This window comes from Triticum urartu, chromosome 7A (assembly GCF_056163025.1).
Source record: "Triticum urartu cultivar PI428250 chromosome 7A, HENAU_Tu73, whole genome shotgun sequence".
Classification (NCBI taxonomy): Eukaryota; Viridiplantae; Streptophyta; class Magnoliopsida; order Poales; family Poaceae; genus Triticum; species Triticum urartu.
Window position 1 is genome coordinate 137,907,045 of NC_141879.1, and position 7,459 is coordinate 137,914,503.

Genomic DNA, 7,459 nt, shown 5'->3' on the forward strand with positions numbered 1-7,459 from the left:
TATTATTGTTGAGAGAACTTGCACTAGTGAAAGTATGAACCCTAGGCCTTGTTTCTTAGCATTGCAATACCGTTTATGCTCACTTTTACCACTTTCTACCATGCTGTTTTTATATTTTCAGATTACAAAAACCTATATCTACCATCCATATTGCACTTGTATCCCCATCTCTTCGCCGAACTAGTGCACCTATACAATTTACCATTGTATTGTGTGTGTTGGGGACACAAGAGACTCTTTGTTATTTGGTTGCATGGTTGCTTGAGAGAAACCATCTTCATCCTACGCCTCCCACGGATTGATAAACCTTAGGTCATCCACTTGAGGGAAATTTGCTACTTTCCTACAAACCTCTGCACTTGGAGGCCCAACAACGTCTACAAGAAGAAGGTTTTGTAGTAGACATCAAGCTATTTCTGGTGCCGTGTCCGGGGAGGTTAGTGCTTGAAGATATATCTTTAGATCTTGCAATCTTCATAGTGCTTAGGTGAAGCCATACGCCGGTAACTTCATCATCACCATCCCCACGCCGTCGTGCTAACGGAACTCTCCCTCGTCCTCAACTGGATCAAGAGCTCGAGGGATGTCATCGTGCTGAACGTGTGCTAAACACGGAGGTGTCGTACGTTCCGTATCGGTTGGATCGTGAAGACGTTCGACTACATCAACCGCGTTACTAAACGCTTCCGCTTTGGTCTACGAGGGTACGTGGACACACTCTCCCGTCTCGTTCCTATGCATCTCCTAGTTAGATCTTGCGTGATCTTAGGAATTTTTTTGAATTACTACGTTCCCCAGCAGTGGCATCCGAGCCAGGTCTATGCGTAGATGTTATATGCACGAGTAGAACACAAAGAGTTGTGGGCGATAATAGTCATACGGCTTACCACCAACATCTTACTTTGATTTAGCGGTATTGTTGGATGAAGCGGCCCGCACCGACATTACATGACCGCGTTCATGAGACTGGTTCTACCGACGTGCTTCGCACACAGGTGGTTGGCGGGTGTCTGTTTCTCCAAGTTTAGTTGAATCGAGTTTGACTACGGCCGGTCCTTGTTGAAGGTTAAAACAACACACTTGACGAAAAATCATTGTGGTTTTAATGCGTGGGTAAGAATGGTTCTTACTAGAAGCCAGTAGTAGCCACGTAAAACATGGAACAATAAAGTAGAAGACGTCTAACTTGTTTTTGCATTGCACGTTGTGATGTGATATGGTTAAGACGTGATGATATATAAATTGTTGTATGAGATGATCATGTTTTGTAAAGTTATCAGCAACTGGCAGGAGCCTTATGGTTGTCGCTTTATTGTATGAAATGCAATCGCCATGTAATTGCTTTACTTTATCACTAAGCGGTAGCGATAGTCAAAGAAGCAATAGTTGGCAAGAGGAGAACGATGCTATGATGGAGATCAAGGTGTCAAGCCGGTGACAACGGAGATCATGACGGTGCTTTGGAGATGGATATCAAAGGCACAAGATGATGATGGCCATATCATGTCACATATTTTTATTGCATGTGATGTTTATCCTTTATGCATCTTATTTTGCTTAGTACGGTGGTAGCATTATAAGATGACCCCTCACTAAATTTCAAGGTACAAGTGGTATCCCTGAGTATGCACCGTTGCTACAGTTCGTCATGCCGAGACACCACGTGATGATCAGGTGTGATAAGCTCTACGTTCACATACAACGGGTGCAAGGTAGTTTTGCACGTGCAGAATACTCGGGTTAAACTTGACGAGCCTAGCATATGCAGATATGGCCTCGGAACACTGAGACCGAAAGGTCGAACGTGAATCATAGAGTAGATATGATCAACATAGTGATGTTCACCATTGAAAACTACTTCATCTCACGTGATGATCGGACATGGTTTAGTTGATATGGATCACGTGATCATTTAGATGACTAGAGGGATGTTTATCTAAGTGGGAGTTCTTAAGTAATATGATTAATTGAACTTTAATTTATCATGAACTTAGTACCTAATAGTATTTGCACGTTTATGTTGTTGTAGATCAATGGCCCGTGCTACCGTTCCCTTGAATTTTAATGCGTTCCTAGAGAAAGCTAAGTTGAAAGATCATGGTAGCAACTACACGGACTGGGTCAGTAACTTGAGGATTATCCTCATTGCTGCACAGAAGAATTACGTCCTGGAAGCACCGTTAGGTGCAAGACCCGTTGCAGGAGCAACTCTAGACGTTATGAACATCTGGCAGAGCAAAGCTGATGACTACTCGATAGCTCAGTGTGCCATGCTTTACGGCTTAGAATCGGGACTTCAAAGACGTTTTGAACGTCATGGAGCATATGAGATGTTCCAGGAGTTGAAGTTAATATTTCAAGCAAATACCCGAATTGAGAGATATGAAGTATCTAATAAGTTCTATAGCTACAAGATGGAGGAGAATAGTTCTGTCAATGAACATATACTCAGAATGTCTGGATACCGCAACCACTTGACTCAGCTGGAAGTTAATCTTCCCGATGATAGTGTCATTGACAGAGTTCTTCAATCACTACCACCAAGCTACAAAATCTTCGTGATGAACTATAATATGCAAGAGATGGATAAGACAATTCCCGAGCTCTTCGTGATGCTAAAGGCTGTGGAGGTAGAAATCAAGAATGAGCATCAAGTGTTGATGGTTAGACCACTAGTTTTAAGAAAAAGGGCAAAGGGAAGAAGGGAACTTGAAAAAGAACAGCAAGCAAGTTGCTGCTCAACTGAAGAAGCCCAAGTCTGGACCTAAGCCTGAGACTGAGTGCTTCTAACGCAAAGGGACTGGTCACTGGAAGCAGAACTGCCCCAAGTATTTGGCGGATAATAAGGATGGCAAAGTGATATATTTCATATACATGTTATTGATGTGTACCTTACTAATGCTCGTAGTAGCGCCTGGGTATTTGATACTGGTTCTGCTGCTCATATTTGCAACTCAAAACAGGGCTACGGATTAAACAAAGATTGGCTAAGGACGAGGTGATGATGCGCGTGGGAAATGGTTCTAAAGTCGATGTGATCTCCGTCGGCACGCTACCTCTACATCTACCATCGGGGTTAGTTTTAGACCTAAATAATTGGTATTTGGTGCCAGCGTTGAGCATGAACATTATATCTGGATCTTGTTTGATGCGAGACGGTTATTCATTTAAATCAGAGAATAATGGTTGTTCTATTTATATGAGTAATATCTTTTATGGTCATGCACCCATGATGAGTGGTCTATTTTTGTTGAATCTCGGTTGTAGTGATACACATATTCATAATATTGAAGCCAAAAGATGCAAGGTTAATAATGATAGTACAACTTATTTGTGGCACTGCCATTTAGGTCATATTGGTGTAAAGCGCATGAAGAAACTCCATGCTGATGGGCTTTTGGAATCACTTGATACTTGTGAACCATGACTCATGGGCAAGATGTCTAAGACTCCGTTCTCTGGAACAATGGAGCGAGCAACTGACTTATTGGAAATAATACATACTGATGTATGCGGTTCGATGAGTGTTGAGGCTCTCGGTGGGTATCATTATTTTTTGACCTTCACAGATGATTTAAGCAGATATGGGTATATATACTTAATGAAACATAAGTCTGAAACATTTGAAAAGTTCAAAGAATTTCATAATGAAGTGGAAAATCATCATGGAGGTGAATATTTGAGTTATGAGTTTGGTCTTCATTTGAAACAATGTGGAATAGTTTCGCAACTCACGCCACCTGGAACACCACAGCGTAATAGTGTGTCCGAACGTCGTAATCGTACTTTATTAGATATGGTGCGATCTTTGATGTCTCTTACTGATTTACTGTTCATATGTTTCCAGCGTATCTATAATTTTTTATTGTTCCATGCTATTATATTATCTGTTTTGGATGTTTAATGGGCTTTAATATACCTTTTTATATTATTTTTGGGACAAACCTATTAACCAAAGGCCTAGTGTAAATTGTTATTTTTTGCCTATTTCAGTGTTTCGCAGAAAAGGAATATCAAACGGAATCCAAACGGAATGAATCCTTCGGGAGAGTTATTTCTGGAACAAACATGATCCATGAGACTTGGAGTGGACGTCAAGAACGAAGCGAGGAGGCCACGAGGCAGGAGGGCGTGCCCCCACCCTCGTGGGCCCCTTGCAGCTCCACCGACGTACTTCTTCCTCCTATATATACCCTTATACCCCAAAAATATCCAGGAGCACCACGAAACCCTATTTCCACCGCCGCAACCTTCTGTACCCCTGAGATCCCATCTTGGGGCCTTTTCCGGTGCTCTGCCAGAGGGGGAGTCGATCATGGAGGGCTTCTACACACTACAAAAAAAATACACTTCCGTGATGATACGTGTTTGTCACAGTAGGTCGCGTTTTTTGTCATGCATGTACATCCATGACGATTTTATGAGAGAATCAAGATAGTCATACTTGTGTTGTCGTAGAAGTGTTCCATGGCATTACCAAAATTATCATCACGGAAGTGTCCACTTCCATGACGATAAATCGCACGTCACAGAAGTGCTTTCGTCAAGGGTGACCGACACATGGCATCCACCGTAACGGAACGTCGTTAAGCTATCGGGTCGAGTTTTGGATCCGATAACCCGTTAACAGCCCCGACCAATGGGGATTTTCCACGTGTAAAATCATCATTGGCTGGAGGAAACACGTGTTGGCTCACCGTTGGGACAGATGTCATCCGCTCATTGGACCGAAGGCGCCTATGATACGGCGACACATGGCACGGCCCAACAGAGGCCCATTCCTGTGAAAAGGCCGGCCCGTTTGACTTGGTCAAAAGGTGGCAGGCCGGCCCATGGAAAGCCTGTTAACGCCCTGTTCGCATATAGCCCATTTACAACCCGCTAACCCATGGCCCGTTACGCCCTATCCGAATTAGGCCCAGTAGCGTCATCTGGGCCGTCCAATATGATTCAGCCCGTTTTAACTTCCGGCCCACGTGTGGCCCATGACTTCTTTCGGCCCATATGAGGACCTTTGTAACTCTTGGCCCATTCACAGCCCGTGGTGAAACTGGCCCGTAATGAACAGTGTATCACTTTATACCCATTAACGGCATGTTATTCCATTGGGCCATTTCCAGCCCAAGTTATCTTTCGGCCTTCTCAGGGCCCATTGATTCTTTGGCTCATTTGCAGCATTCGGTTACATACGGCCCGTTACTGTCATTTTCTGCTTGTGGGCCAAATTCAGCCCGTCGTTACAGTCATCCCGTTTGCAATTTACACTGGGCCTTTTTATACGTTGGGTCGTTTTCATGTAAAAAATCCGTTGGGCTGTTTTCATAGAGTTATCAAATACGGCCTATTAACGGCCCGTTATGGTCCACGAATAGTACGGCCCATGATTGGTGAAATGATGATACGCCCCGTAGAAGGCCCGTGGATCCTATGGCCCGTATGAGGCCTATGGATAGTATGGCCCGTAGAAGGCCCATGGATCGTACGGCCCGTAGAAGGCCCATGGACCCTACGGCCCGTAGAAGGCCCATGGACCCTATGGCCCGTAGAAGGCCCATGGACCCTAAGGCCCATATAGAAGGCCGATGGATCCTACGGCCGGACGAAGGCCCATGGATCATACGGCCTGCAGGAGGCCCATGGTTACAACAGTTCGTGTGTTGCCATGATTATTTTGGTCTAGTTACCAAAAATAGGCTATTGTGGCCACTAGAAAAAAACAGAAAAAGAACTGCAGTGACTACAAGCAAACAACTAAACAAGACAATAAGGAAATAAAAAGCAAGCAATTAACGCTAGCCTATTACCGCTATTACACATATTACATCCACTAGGCATCAAAGTTCGCCACCAGTGCAAATATAGGGAACAAAGTAGCACATTACATACACTGGCCGTCAAAATTGGCCACCAGTGCAAATAAACGCGGCAGCAAAATAAGAGCATAACTGAAACAACTTCAGAAGAGTTCAAGAAACGTTATCCTGGGTATCCACCATGCTGGCAATAAGCTTAGCAAGCTGATTAGCTTTGTCCTGTTTGGCGCTAAAATCCTCCAATGCTTGCTGTTGCACTAGAAAGTATGCATCTGAATGCTCCAGGGACTTCCGCAGTCCTTCCGCTTCTTGTCACAGCACAGATGATCGATGTCTTTCAGCTTGTAGTGGAGACTCAAGAAACCAAACTAATTCAGACAGTGAGTTTGAATAGCTTGTGCAAGCGGTAGTGGCCAGTAACTCGAACACTAAACCAAGACAGGACTTTGGGGTTGTCTCGCTATCTTCAAGATAGTCTTCCTTAGCTGTTTTATCAGCTTTGTTGGAGACCAACAAGTGTCACTATCCTGAACCTTATTGGCATTACTTCCTTTACCATTGCTTAATAAGGCACTCTTCCCCAATATTCTGTCATCATTCTAAAAGAAGAAACAAGCAGACACATAACAAGTTTAGCATGTACTAGTATATGAAACTCATTTCGGTGAACCAGTTCATTAGTAAGGTGGACAGGATTAAACTACCAAGTCTTCTATTGCCAAGTACTACTACATAATAAAAGCATCAAACAAACATATATCTATGTCCTATGGTCACTTCATTGTCTTGCCAAATCAAAATAGAGACACGGTTCAAATCATATCAGTTCAAGACAAAGCACCAGTGAAAGAATACAAAGCGTGGGAAACTACACGGCACAACAAGATTTCAGATGGGTACCACGGGTCTACATGTACAACAACACTATTGGCTCTGTTGTGATGCTAGTAATGTGCATGATATGAAAGTCAAATGTATACACAATTGAAATTGAAATCAACAGAGCTATTGATAAGAGCAAACCTGTTAAAGAAACATGCGTGAACATACCTGCTGTAACATTGGAGTTTCGATTGGATCCTTCAATTTAAAAATAAGTTTGTATGAGTAAATACAGTTATACAAGAGCAAAGCAATCATAGTAAAAAAAGGCGCGCCTAAGCAAGCGCTTAAGCGCGCCTAGGCTCTAGGCGTTGGCAAAACGCATTGGGCATAACTACGCATAATCTGTGTATAACTGCGCATAAGCATGCGCTTTGGTCATTAAGCGCAAGGCGGTGGCAAAATGCACAATTAACACCTAGCGCTTTTTTGAACTATCATAGAAATGGAATCTTAAATTAGAACAGTTGTTCTTCAGGTTTAGGCACTTGTTCTACATGAACAGAGTACAGTAAGACGCAAGAATATAATACTTAAAAATAGAAAATGAGCTCATAGACCTTACCACATTCTTGGTTTGGGACCAGTACAGAACAAGGCGTTCCCAGTCATCGTCCAGTAAATGTGTCTCAGGAGAACATAAGGGAATTTGATGAGTTTCTTTGCCGGTGAAGTACGTTTTCTTCAGGTAATTCCGATACTGCCACCAAGCATTCTTGAAGATAGCAGAGGTATTAGCACAGGTTACCTCATCCCGAGTTTCC